The sequence below is a fragment of the Balaenoptera physalus genome (assembly GCF_965194825.1).
Source record: "Balaenoptera physalus genome assembly, chromosome: 3".
NCBI classification, from domain to species: domain Eukaryota; kingdom Metazoa; phylum Chordata; class Mammalia; order Artiodactyla; family Balaenopteridae; genus Balaenoptera; species Balaenoptera physalus.
The window spans coordinates 123,194,296-123,207,556 of record NC_138890.1 but is presented as its reverse complement, the minus strand read 5'-3'; the positions used below and the strand labels follow the sequence as shown (position 1 = coordinate 123,207,556).

The following is a 13,261-nucleotide window of genomic DNA, read 5'->3' as shown; positions in this document are numbered from 1 at the left end:
GAGGAAATCTGACAAACACTACCTCAGCCAGGTGATCAAGGTCAGCATCAACAGTCATAGGTCATGTTGATAGTATATACCCTTGATATGGTGTGATGAAAATGGCACCTTACATCTGAGGTCCTCTACCCCAAAACCTATTAAATTAGTCTACTCATGAGAAAAACATCAGACCTATCCCCAAAGAGAGGCATTCTCTTACCTCTTACTGGTATACCTCAAAGCTGGCAAGGTCATCAAAACCAACAAAAGCCTGAGAAACTCTCACAGCCAAGAGGAGCTTTAGGAGACATGACAAGTAAATGTGATATGGTGTCCTGGAGGGATCCTGACATTGGAAAAGGACGTTAGGTAAAAACCAAGGAAATCTGAATAAACTATGGACTTCTTTAGTTAATAATGTTTCAATATTAGCTCATTGATTATAACAAAGGTGCATTAATTATTAGATGTTAATAATAGTGAAAACTGGGTGCAGGGTATAGGGAAACTCTGTACTATCTTCTCAATTTCTTCTGCAAATCTTAAATTGTTCTAAAAACTGATATCTATTTTTTTATTTAAAAATTCAGGAGCAATTATTTAAAATAAGGACAATGACATTAAATCTTTTCTTTACAGGCTTTACCAAGCCCATAGTGGGGTGGGGGGAGGAGGGGAGGGTCTTATTCTTTCAGTATTGAGAAGGGATCCTTCTGCCATTCTGCCTAATGATTCTACCTCATCTGAATTTTCCTGAAATTCTCTGTGATGAAAAGAGTATATAAATTATTGACTTACTCTGTCTTCCCATGGCCAACTTGCCTTTCCTAGGTCACAGCCACCTGGCACCTTGAATTTAAAATTTACAAGGCATAAGCTATATGTTTCCCCCAGAAAGAGTGAAAGTTATTTTATAGTCATACCAAGATTGGATTCCCGGCTGTACCATTCGTAAGCTGTGTAACAATATTGAACAAATCACTTAACCTTTCTGAAACTCAGGTTTCTCCTTTGTTAAAAAAAAAAAAAAGAAAAACAGCAAGACCTTGCAGGATTATGGAGAGCAAGACAACATGCAGTACTTAATTCAGTACCCAGCACATAAAAGTTCTCAGTAAACGACAGTTAACAATAAACAGGGTCATCAATCCACATCAAGAGGGGAGCATCGCCTTTGGTTGTACGGAAATGTAACTCAGAGGTTTTCCCTTCCACTCCTCCTTCCCAGCCCAGCAGGTCACTCTGCATCGAGCATCTAGAAGGCTCTCTGCCAGCAGCTACAGTGGTTTGTTATCTAAGTGAGTCTTGGTCACTTAGCAAAGTCAGGGTCTTTGTTATTGTTTTCATCACCGCTACTGAGCAGAGAAAGACCAAGCCACAGGGTACATCTCTGCCTGCCAAGGTCCTGTGTTCCCGAAACAAAAACGCAATAAAAATGGCAGTTAGTGGCAGACACTGAGCCCAGGCTTGGGAGCCGGTGAGGAGGGGCTCCTCCTTCTCCTCTTCCTCAGCACCTGTCAGTGAGACAGGGTGGCCCAGCCCCGGCGGCAGCTCCAGCCCCTCGGCTCCCAGCAACGCCGCCCAGCTCACTCAGCGACTAGAAAGCGCCCATTGAGGGCTTGCAGCTGCCGGTGCCGGTTGCCCAAATACTACATAAAGCCTCAACTTCAGCTCCGGCGAAGAAGTCACTACTGTGTTCTTCCTGAGCCCCAGTCACGGCTATCAAACATTCAAAGCAAACTGGCGATGGTTAAACACGGCATGTGTTTACACCCCGAATCTTGAATCACAATGGGACGGCTTGAGCTGCCAAGGCCCGGCGAGGCCCGGCTTTATCCTGGACACTGGAGTCTGCTCTCCGACCCACCCGACAGCAGTAGAGTTGAGTAAATACCAGATCGCTTTGCTTTTCATAGATGTTTGCTCTCAAGGACTTCAATGGGATTCGTCTCCAGGCGGGGTTGAAGGGCACATACTTGCGGAATCAAGACGCTGTCTCACGTGAGTGGGCGTTCAGAAGCTTTGAGGCTTTGGAAGCCATCCCCAAAGAGAAAACCCAAGCTATATAAAATAAAATATATCCAAACAAATGAAAGGATAACTGGGAGCCTTTGAAAAACTGCTTTGAAAAAAAAGTGGGGAGGGGAAACGAGAGGAAAGGAGGATGGCAGTGTGGTTAATGGGGTGAGTTGCAGGATGGAAGTTTAGGACCTCATAACACTTCTCTACTCTCGAGAAGTTAGACATTTTATTCATTAAAAAAATGCTACGATAAAAAAAACCCTTCGCCTCTCTCCTTTATCCAGGCTACAATACAAAACATAGATTGTCTTTTAAATGTCCCAGTTTATTCTGTGTTTTTAACTTTTTCAGGTTTTTTTTTTTCTTTAAATAACATGTCCGGATTTTGTTTTTTTCTGGTTATAAAAAAGTACATTATCATTGTGGTAAATTGAGAAATGCAGAAAAGAAGTATAAAGAAGAAAATATAAGCCCCATATCTTTGAATTAGAACTTGTTAGTATTTCCTTTCAATCTTTATACACACAGAGAGAGAGAGAAAGAGAAAAAAGTAATTTTTAACACACACACTTTAATGGAATCCAATTCTATTTAGCTTTATACTGTGCTTTTTTTTTTTTTTTTTTACTTCTAATGACTGTTCTCCATACCATTAGTTATTATTAAAAGAATGACTCGTAATTACTTTGGAATATTTTTACCCTATGTTTCTCAATGCCAGAAAATGTTCAAAACAGAGTTTTATTTATACCATGCCATACTTCAAAAAAATAGAACAGGATTTTTATAGCTAGAGGTTATAAGGAAATTTATTTTGCACTAGATATATGCCACTTTCTCCAGAATAATTTAAGAATAGCAGCTGGATTCAGCATAGTATTTGGCAAGTACAAATATAATAGTAAGATGAAGTTTTCTCACCTTCAGATGTGCTCCAAAAGGGAAATGAGAAAAAGGAATGAAAATAGAGCACAAGAGCGGGTTGTGGATGTGAGGAGTGAAGCCAGAAATGGGAGACGGTGACTCAGCTCACACACACACACACACACACACACACACACACACACACACGACTTCTGCAGACCGTGCACCAGCTGATGGGATGTCTGTCTCTTATGAACTTTGGAATCAAAACTCAAAAGGATCCAGTGAAAATAACAAAGATTAAGAGAAAAAGACGTATTACGTATTAGAAATGCAGAGCAAATGAAGTGACGGCAGGCAGATCCAGGGACCGGCTTTCCAGCATTGTCTGAGCACCTGCTACACATAGAGCCATACATTGGATACGAATATGAAAGAATAAGCCACAGTCTTTGGCCCCGTGGAGCTCCCACCCTAATGGGGAAGACAGGACATCAGCAAGTCATTTCAGCTCCACATGAGAATTGCATGGACGGAAAATTAAGGCAGCCCGGGGGAGCCCGGGAGCAGAGGGATGAGGGTGCACGTGCGATCAGAAGGTCTCAGAGAAGATGCAACCTTGGAGCCAAGCTGAGAAGAATGAGACCTTACAAACCTAGGAGGAAAGGAAAAATCATAGGGGAACAGTCGACTTAGCAAAGAAAAACAACTCTATTTTAAAATGTCTTTTTGTCACAGGCTTGGGACCCAGTGTTATTTGATAAAGACTTGCCCTTTTTTTCTGTAATATATGTACAGAATAAATAAATGATAAATATTCTGAAGTATTCTTGAAAAGTTTTGCACAGGGCAAACTTTGATAATTTTAAGCATATTCCAAATAAACAAAGGGACAGCCATTTAAAGAAACCCTACTGAATTTGTTTATCTAGATAACCCCTTATTCGTCTGGGTTTTTTTAATATGGGGTCTTACATACCACCTGCAGTTAGTGCAGTCGTGAAGATAGATGTCTCCCCACTTGTTTCATTCATTAGTTCCAAACCCAAAAGGACCTTGAATGAATTTTATGTTTATTTTCTGACGCCCCTTCTCCCACACACATACCCATTTTCTTACTCAACTTATATAGTGCGTATTAAAATTCAGATGACAAGAGGCAGGTAACAGCACAGGCAAACGTGGCCAGGGTGAATGCAAGTTTTAAAGATTAACCTCTTTTTTTTTTTTTTTTTTTAATTATTAGCACCTTTAATTATTATTTATTTATTTATTTATTTTTTGGGCTGTGTTGGGTCTTCATTTCTGTGCGAGGGCTTTCTCTAGTTGTGGCAAGTGGGGGCCACTCTTCATCGTGGTGCGCAGGCCTCTCACTGTCGTGGCCTCTCTTGTTGGGGAGCACAGGCTCCAGATGTGCAGGCTCAGTAGTTGTGGCTCACGGGCCTAGTTGCTCCGCGGCATGTGGGATCTTCCCAGACCAGGGCTCGAACCCGTGTCCCCTGCATTAGGAGGCAGACTCTCAACCACTGCGCCACCAGGGAAGCCCAAGATTAACCTCTTTTGAAAAAACAAATTGAGTTGATTTTGAAAACTACGGCACTGGCAAAGCTGATGTGGTATTTTTAATTCTCAGGCTTTTTTTTTTTTTCAGTCAGTTTGCCACCTCCCCCAACCTACGCAGTGACAGTTAAGGTAGATCCGGACTAGAATTACAACTTGGCAAGTAGAGAAACCAAAATGAAGAGGCCAGGTTGGCTGTTAGCTGCTCTCCCAGGTAGGCCTTTAGATTGTCACCCGTTAAATTGAGGTATATTCTGCAGTGACTGGAGGATGCATCCTCAGATAAGCTCTAGGTCCGCTGAGTTATGACGCAGTCATTTTTAGGAGATGGATCGTGCCCTGTACATTAGTCAGAGCCCTCAAATCTTGATGGTATTGAAAATAGCTATGAGTTTCTTGTGGGATGGTCAATTGCCCCACGAACTAGCTGAAGGGAGGGGAGATAGGAGTCTGTTCCCGTCTGCCTGTATTTTTCCTCTGACCCCCAGGCCAGAGTGTGTTTCACTGCAGTTAGAGTAAATAAAGACTCAGGAGGTGACTTTTTTTTTTTTTCACACACACAAAAAATTATTTGTCCTGAAGAGCCCTGATAATATAAAAGAGGACAACTGTGGTTGTTATTTAAGGTATCATCTTGGTTTCATTTTTCTTAAATTGAATTTTTGTTGTTCACAATATAATGTTCCATGGATACGTTTCTAGTTTGAGGAAACAAACTACTTTTCAAGGCTATACTTTAAAAAAATAAGACATTGTAGAACATTGCACGATTGTTTTATGTGGGTTTTAGGTCACTTGTACCACGCTTATCTTTCTCTCCTTGAGCATGCACTCTATACTTATTGGAAAAATTGTTGGAATATAAATGTTTCTATGTTAACTGATTCTGGAGGAATTAAGAATAGTTTTGGTGATGATGTTCTGGTTGCTATTGCTGCATTAACACATTGCCCTGAAACCAGTAGCTTAAAACCACTGTTTTATTTTGGTCACAGTTGTGGGCTGGGAATTCAGAAAGAGCTCAGCCTAGGCAGGTCTTGCTGTGGATTTTTCACTCTGTTGCAGTCAGGTGTTGGCTGGGGCTCCTACCATCAAAGGCTGCACTGTGCTCTCTCCTGAGTCCGTGGTTACAGCATCCCCCTGGGAGCTCAGCATGGTTAGTTAACAGAGCACCTACACCAGCATGGCAGTCTTGCGGTACTCAGACTTCCTAGATGGTGCACAGCTTTCCCCACAGCCAGCGTCCCAAGAGAACCAGGCAGAAGCCTTTGCCAACCTAACCTCCGACATCACACAACATCACTGTCACAAGACTCAGCTGGTTACAAGCGAGTCACTAAGACTGGGCCCCTCCTGTTGGGAGGAATATCAAAGACACCTTCTTAAACTGCCAGATGTGTGTTTTTGTGTTTTTCTTTAAAAATAACAACCTAGAGTGTATTATCTTAACCTAGCAACCTGGATCCTCCTCAAGAACCCACAAGTCTGTGAGTTCGTTTTGTACTTCTGGAACCTAGCTCAGGCACGGTGTTGTAGTGAAAGCTCCAAAGTACTTGTTAAACTAAACAGAAGGCTGACAAGCTAAAGACCCCCCAATCCAAACCAAGGACTTCATGGCTGCCAAATTTTTACCTTTGGTAAGCTGCAAGGCTTATCATGCTGATAAAACCACTCTATATAGAGATAACAGAAAAGCTGGGGGTTTTAAAGGTAAAGGAATCTCAGAGATCCCGTGGTCCCACCCTCCTCCCTCCCAGCCCTCCTCACCCCACCCCAGTTTTTTTCAGCTGAAGCCCAGAGAAGTTAAGTGACGTAACTGAGAGAGATTGAGTCTCTAGCCATAAGTTCTAGTCATTGCTTCTTTTCCATTATAATACTTTTTGTCAGTCACTGTTTGGGGTTATGACTTTATCAAACTGCAGGGTCCCTGAGGTTTAGATCTTTTTTACATATGAAGGTGAATGAGACTGAGACTCTGCCCACCTGTTGACCTCAGCCTGAGTCCCTTTCCTCCTGGACCTTTCTATCCATTCCATCGAGCAGATAAAGAAAAGACCCAGAAAGATTTCACTGGGAGGCCCGGGGACTCCAGGTGACTCTCTTCAGACGCAGGTCAGAAAACCTAACTTCCTGACACTTTCCTCCTGTCTTGCAATAAAATCTTGTAGTTTCTATATCTGGGGAAGTGCTGAGTCTGGAAGGCTTCCTACAATTTACAAAAAGCTGTGAGGTAACTGAGATGTCCCTGAGACTGCCTAAAACCTGTCACAGGGACCGACTGTATTTCTTCTAGGTAGCGACCACACAGCGTACTGTGATAGTGTGAGACACTGTCCTCGCTGTTTGGGGTCTTTGGAGGTAGAAAGTCAAGGCACTTATTTTGCATCACAAAGATGCAGTTTTGTCAGGAAGAACAGTATTTTTAGAATGACCACCCAGTTAATTCACACAAGTCAGGAAATCACATCTTCTCCTTTGAAGCGTCTGCAGCTCCCCTTAGCAGGAAAAGGCTCCTGCCTTAGCCTCTGTCAGGGCCATGTTCGAGGCTTGTTCAATTTAATAAATTCCATAGGTACAGGGAAAGGCAAACGATAGAACTGGTGTCTCAGACTTGTTCTTAAACTAATTTCATGGGTCAGTCAATATTCCTTTAATTCATTACATTGATGTTTGTGAAAGAGACTGGCTCATAGCGAGCGCTCAGTACATGTTAACCCCCCTTTTCCACCCGCTCAGGACCGTCCAGTGCCTGACTCATGTTCACAGTGTTCGTGTTTCTCGAAAATCTTCTGAATCTTTGTTAGCAATGAAATGTCAATAATATTTGGCCTTCTGACCTTACTAAGGCAGAAAAATCTTCTGAGCTCCTTGTATTAGGGTTCCCCAGAGAACCAATAGAAAAAAAAAAAAAAAAAATATATATATATATATATATATATATGTACATAGGGAAAGAATTGGTGATTATGGAGCCTGACAAGTCCCAGGATCTGCAGTCAACAAGCTGGAGACCCAGGAAAGCCGATGGTTTAGTTCCAATCTGAGTCCAAAAGCCTAAGAGCAGGAGAACCGATAGTGTAGTTCCAGTCTAAAGGCCAGCAGGCTTTCGACTCAGGAAAAGCTAATGTTTTAGTTTGAGTCCCGGGGAGGAGAAGAAGTCCCAGCTCAAGGAGGAAATACCCTCTCATCTGTGGGAGGGTCAGCCTTTTTATTCTATTCAGGTCCTCAAATGATTGGATGAGGTTCATCCACATTAGGTAGGGTAATCTGCTTTACTCAGTCTCCCTACACACATGTTAATCTCATCTAGAAACACCCTCACTGACACATCCAAAATAATGTTTGACCAAATGTCTGGGTACCCCATGGCCCAGTCCAGTTGACCCATGAAATGAACCATCACATTCCTCTTCCAAGGAGTGCTAGCCAAACTGAACTTAGAGATGAAATTTGTATGGTTGTAACACAAATGACTTTCCAGTTAAAATGGATATGTTGCCAAGGATGTGTAATGTATCCAATTCTCTGTGCCGTCAGGTGTTACTGTGTGCTCAGAACATTTCATTCCAGGGCATGTGAATAAATGGGATGCCCCCCATCCCTGTCCCTGGGAACATATTTACAGGGATAATGGAAGGCCAGACGGAGGAGGATGTCCTATGTAAAGAGTTGCCTCTATCACTGTCCCAGGAAGGGATGCCGATGCAAGCTCTCTATCTTCCCTTCAGAAGGTGAGAGACTTGTCTTGAGAGGTGTTACAGGGCATGGAGATTATAGCACACTTCACAGACATTCATGGACAGAAATGACATTTTAGTGCATGTAGTTGGAAGGCAAATCATCTGCACAATTATGGTTGATCTAAGATTCAGACGTTGTAAATGTGCTTCACTTTGGTCTTATTCAGAAACCAGAAGACTTTTCTCATTGGATAGCAGAAAGTTTGCACTGTAGCGGCTGGGGGTGTGGGTTGCAGTGGTTCAGAGCATGCAACTACCAGGGCACCTACTGCAGATCCATCAACACAGAAGCAAAAATGGGGAACCTTGCAGGGTTTTAGAGTAGGGATAAAATTATAAAAACAATAGCTGAAGAAGGCTTGTGTTAGCTAGAATTTGTGCTTGTGTTAGCTAGAATCTGTTGTCTTTGTAATGAATCTCTAAAGAGATTATATAGATATAATGTTATATACCCGTTGTGAGGGACATACTCTCATCCTCCCCGTGGTACAGTCTGAAAACAGAAACATAGAGAACATAAGTAACTTGTCCTAAGGTCACATAGCAAGTAAGTAGCAGAGCTCCCTGTAGGGGTCTGAAAAGAAAGAGTCTGGCTCCACGTCTAATCACCAAACTAGATGTCCTGTGGTTGGATGGGTCGTCTCCTTGTAACTCAAACAAACCCACAGTCTGCCCTAGTGACCCCACATGGTTGCTGCCTTGTCCTGCCAAGCCCCACAGGGATTATTGGGCACATGTTCTCCTTTTTTGCTTTCAGGCCATGCCACTTAAGCCACAGGCAGAAGTTTATGGGGATGAAATGGAAGACCAGACCCGGTGGGGTCAGAGACCTTTCCTCCAGACCCTTCACCTGTCCTGAGTCTTTTACACCCCACTCCCTCCATCTGCCATCAATCACATGCCCCTTAAAGTTTTGTACTGCCCATTGCACTCAAGACTTGGGTTTCCCTCTGAAGTTTTTGTTAGTTTTGTAACGAAAATCTTGGTGCTGAATTTTAACCTCTGTAGCGGTAGGGCTGCCCTCAGGAAATATCACCCTCTCCTCCCTTGGTCCTCATAACAAAGAAGGAGGGAGTTCTCTTCCAGAGGTAGACTGGGGACTGGAGATGCAGTGGTGAGCAAAGCAAACATGGCCCCTGCTCACAGAGTTTATAGTCTAATGGGGAACACAAACATGATTCAAAGAATTACACATAAATGTAAAGCCTACTGTGATGAGTGCTATCAAGGAAGGGTTCAGAGTTCGATTGGCCCAGAATGGGAGGTTGACCTACTTGGGGAGGTCAAGCAAGTCTTCCCTAAGAAGGCGATACAAAGTGCAGATCTGGAGAAAAAGGAGAGTGTGTCACAGGTAGAAGCTGCTCAGAGGCCCTAGACCCAGGCAGGAAAGAGTGTGGGTATTTTGAGGAACCAAGAAAAGACCAACATGGCTGGACAACAGAAGATGGGGATGTGGCAGATGATGAGGGCAGAGAAGGAAGCAGAGACAAGACCATGGCCGGCCCATGTGGAGGATTTTGGCTTATATACCTTGACCAGTTCTTGCAGCTCTGGCTTTTCATTAGACTCACCTGGGGAGCATTTTAGAAATGCTGATAAAAGGATCCCACTCCAGAACAATTAAATCCGGATTTCTGGAAGTGAGATCCAGGCATAAGTTTGTTTATTTGTTTGTATGTTTGTTGTAAAGCTTCCAGGTGATTTTACTGTGAAGCCAGGAATGAGAATCATTGCCCTACAGCAATGAGGAAACTATAAAATGTTTAAAAGAGGATATGTGTATTGTGTGTGTTTGGGAGGAGATGGATGTCATCATCAAATTTACATTTCAAAAAGCATCCTTTGGCCAGAACTGTGGAGTTAGGGATGCTAGGAGTTAAGAGGTTTCAGAAAGGAGACCAATTAAGTGACAACTAAATGATGCAACTTTGGATTAGGGTAGCAGCAATGGAAATGAAATGGATAAAGATGAGAGATTTCTACTTGGTTAAACCACTGGAACTGGTGGAATGGTGAAATGATGGACTTGGTACAGGAAAAAAGAGAGAGGATGATTACCTGGGTTTGGCTTACACAACAGACTGGATAATTGGCTATTTGTTGAGACAAGGTTAGAGTGAGGGTGGGGCTTCAATTTTAGCCTGTGGAGTATGCTTTCCTTCATCGCATGCTTTACTTCTCTTTTCTCCAGGTCATCAGTATGTCACTCACTAGTCCTTGCTATTTATTATGCATTAAAACAAACAACAGAAACCACAACAAAAAACTATTGAGCACTAACTAAGTTCAAGTCATTGGCCTGATTAATCTGCTTTCAAGTGTAACTCGAAGAAGCTTACTAATGAATAAATAAGCTTTCCTAGTAAATACACATATTTTCCTAGCAAAATTCTATTTCATCTTCTTAAAAATTTTTAATGCTCTGTATTTCTTAAGACATTTAGTGCCTGCCAAGTGACAGAAGCCCACTCCAATAAGCTTAAGCAGAAAGAACATTTTATTATAAGGATATAAAGGTATCTCATGGATACAAAGATGAATCTGCAGGAAAAGCTGAAATCAGGAACTCAGGACTTCATGGTAGCTCTCCTCAGTTCCTCTCTCTGCACATCTGCTTTGTTCTTCTTTCTCTCTCCTCATGACGTTTCTTGTCAATATAAAAGGAAACATGGCAACTGACAGCTTTTGAGGTTTAAGTGTTAGAGCTCAGACTAACTCTTTCAACACAAAAATCCAAAATCCTGAGGAAGGAACTCATTGGCTCAGCTGAGCCACATGTCCTCCTTTGGACCAATCAGCCATGGCCAGAAAGTAAGACTTGAGGAAAAAGGGATGGTCATCCCACATTGATTCATATACCCCACTGAACTGTGGCTGAAATGGATGCTCCTATGATAACCCTTGAGAATTGTGCTGGGACCGGGTTGTAAATCCTGGAGAAGCAGGGGCTAGGCAAATAGTGCAAGTTTACGAATACATCCCAATGAGTAAATTAACATGTGTGAGCCATCAGCTCTAACTGAAAACAGTCTCAAGAAGGTTGATAATTTTACAGAATATTTCCTCTCTCTGGCCTGGTGTTACTATGGCATCTGAAGTTTCCAAAATTTCTAGAATTTCATATTAGATAGTGATGTACGCCAATAAATTTGCATTTGTGTATGATTTGGACTATGAAGTTTTGAACGGATTCAACAAAGCAACACACTAGTTGTGAAATTATGCTGATTTTAAATGTCATTTGCATTTCTGTAGATAGAAAGTTATATAACGTTTTCTAGCTCTTTCGATTCTCATTAGTATTTGATTAACACTGACTCCCCAACGCCCTAAAAGAAGGAGCAGGGGTTGTGATTTCAATTGCTTTTGGGAAAATATGTACTTTGTTCCCTCGGAAATGAAGGAGAACATGTTAAGTGACAAGTCACGAAGAAGCTGGTTTTGACAGTATTCTTTTGAAGCTCTAAGATAAAATGAGGGCTTTGCAAATGACTGGTGATGAAAATGAACAGAAATAAAGATCTCAGCTGAGCTTTCTTTTGGATGGGCCTTGAAAAATACTAGGAAATAATCAGGTCGATATTTCCATTCTAACTTCTCAGGGTGGGGCCCTCTTTGCAGACTCTATACCTCACGTATTCATGACCTTTGGAATTTCCCTCAAGCCATTTACAATCCAGTTAGGACTAATTGAATACATGGTTAATAATGTTTATAAAATCATCTATTTTTGAGTGTCCAGTAGACAGTCTACACTAGTTTAGAGAGAAGTCAAGGGCTGGGAATCCAGGCAGGCTTGAGTGGCCCTGCCCTGGCTGGCCCTCAACAAAATTGTGAAATAGCTGCCTCTGTACACCTTTATCAGCACAGACTGGGTTTTCTCCCTGTTGGCCTCTCTGTACTTACCTTCAACTTCCTTCTCCATCTGCTGGATGGTCCCTCTGATTTGTGCCAGTCTTGCTCTCAACTCATCTTCAACTAATTCCTGCTAAGGCACTAACTGAAAATTGAGGGGCTGTCTCAAACACAGCAGGACAGTGGGTTGGGGATTTGTATTCTGGACCTGCATCTGCTGTTATCAATGTCATCTAGGGGTCATTTTTCTCATGTCCCCAGACCTCAGTTTCCTCTCCTTTAAGACAAATGGGAAAGAATTAGATAGATGCTAAACTATCTCCCAGATATTAAATTGTTAGTGTATATAACAACAGCCTTCAGATGTGTTTGTACTTCTAAAAGGTGTGAGAGGGACAGTCTCTCTCCTTCCCCAGTATAATTCAGAGCAAGGGTCAGCAAACTCTTTCTGTAAAGAGCCAGTAAATATTTTAGGCTCTGTGGGCCACGCGGTCCCTGTTGCAACTACTAACTCTGCCAAGCGAGTGTGAAAGCCACACAGATAATGGGAGTTATTTATGAAAATAGGTAATGGGCCAGAGTTGGCCTCTAAGGTAGAGTTTGTAAACCCCTGGTTTAGAAGAGGCTGTCTGGGACCAAGTTGCTTCAGTTCAAAGCTCAGCTCTACCAGCTACCTAGCCTTTTGGTGCCAGTTTCCTTATCTGTAAAGTGGGAGGAATGGCACTATGGAGACTAAATGAATTCATATATGTGCAGCACTTGGACCAGTGCTTGATTAGGTAATTAGTGGGGTTAACTATTATTCTTCTCCCTCTTTTCAACTTCATTTTGTGTTTCTGCACACTGTTTTTCTGTTGATGAGTATGGCACAACAACTTTTTCTGCAGGGACATGGTACTAAGGCAAGAGGCACTCGCCTGCCAGGTGAGGACCTGTCCCCGTAGAGAAACTTCTGTCTTCTGAACTTGCTACTGGTGAACAGTCATCAATCTCTCCAAAGCTTCTTTTACTAGAGCAAAAGCATAGGAACTTGGCCTGCCTCAACCTAATGGCTCTCGTGCTCCCTTGTCGGATACTACTTTGACTCTAAGACAAATGGTCTTGTAGGCTTCTGCAAGGTAGCCTGTTGGTAAGCCAAGAAGTTTCTGAACCCCCTTCCAAGAAAGGATGAATAAGGAAAAGCTTGGCAAAGCCACCTCTGTCAAAGTACTGAGCCTCATGATGGGTAGAATACTAGG

At 42.4% G+C, this 13,261-nt stretch overlaps 1 long non-coding RNA gene across 1 annotated transcript; it reads right to left on the bottom strand.

Annotated features, from left to right (window-relative positions):
• Positions 1–1,003: 1,003 nt before the first annotated feature.
• On the bottom strand, positions 1,004–7,326 carry LOC309658592. Its single transcript, XR_014262284.1, has 2 exons — positions 4,424–7,326; positions 1,004–4,083 (listed from the first exon to the last, which is right to left on the bottom strand). It is a non-coding gene; the product is annotated as an uncharacterized lncRNA (long non-coding RNA).
• Between the last annotated feature and the right edge of the window lie 5,935 nt (positions 7,327–13,261).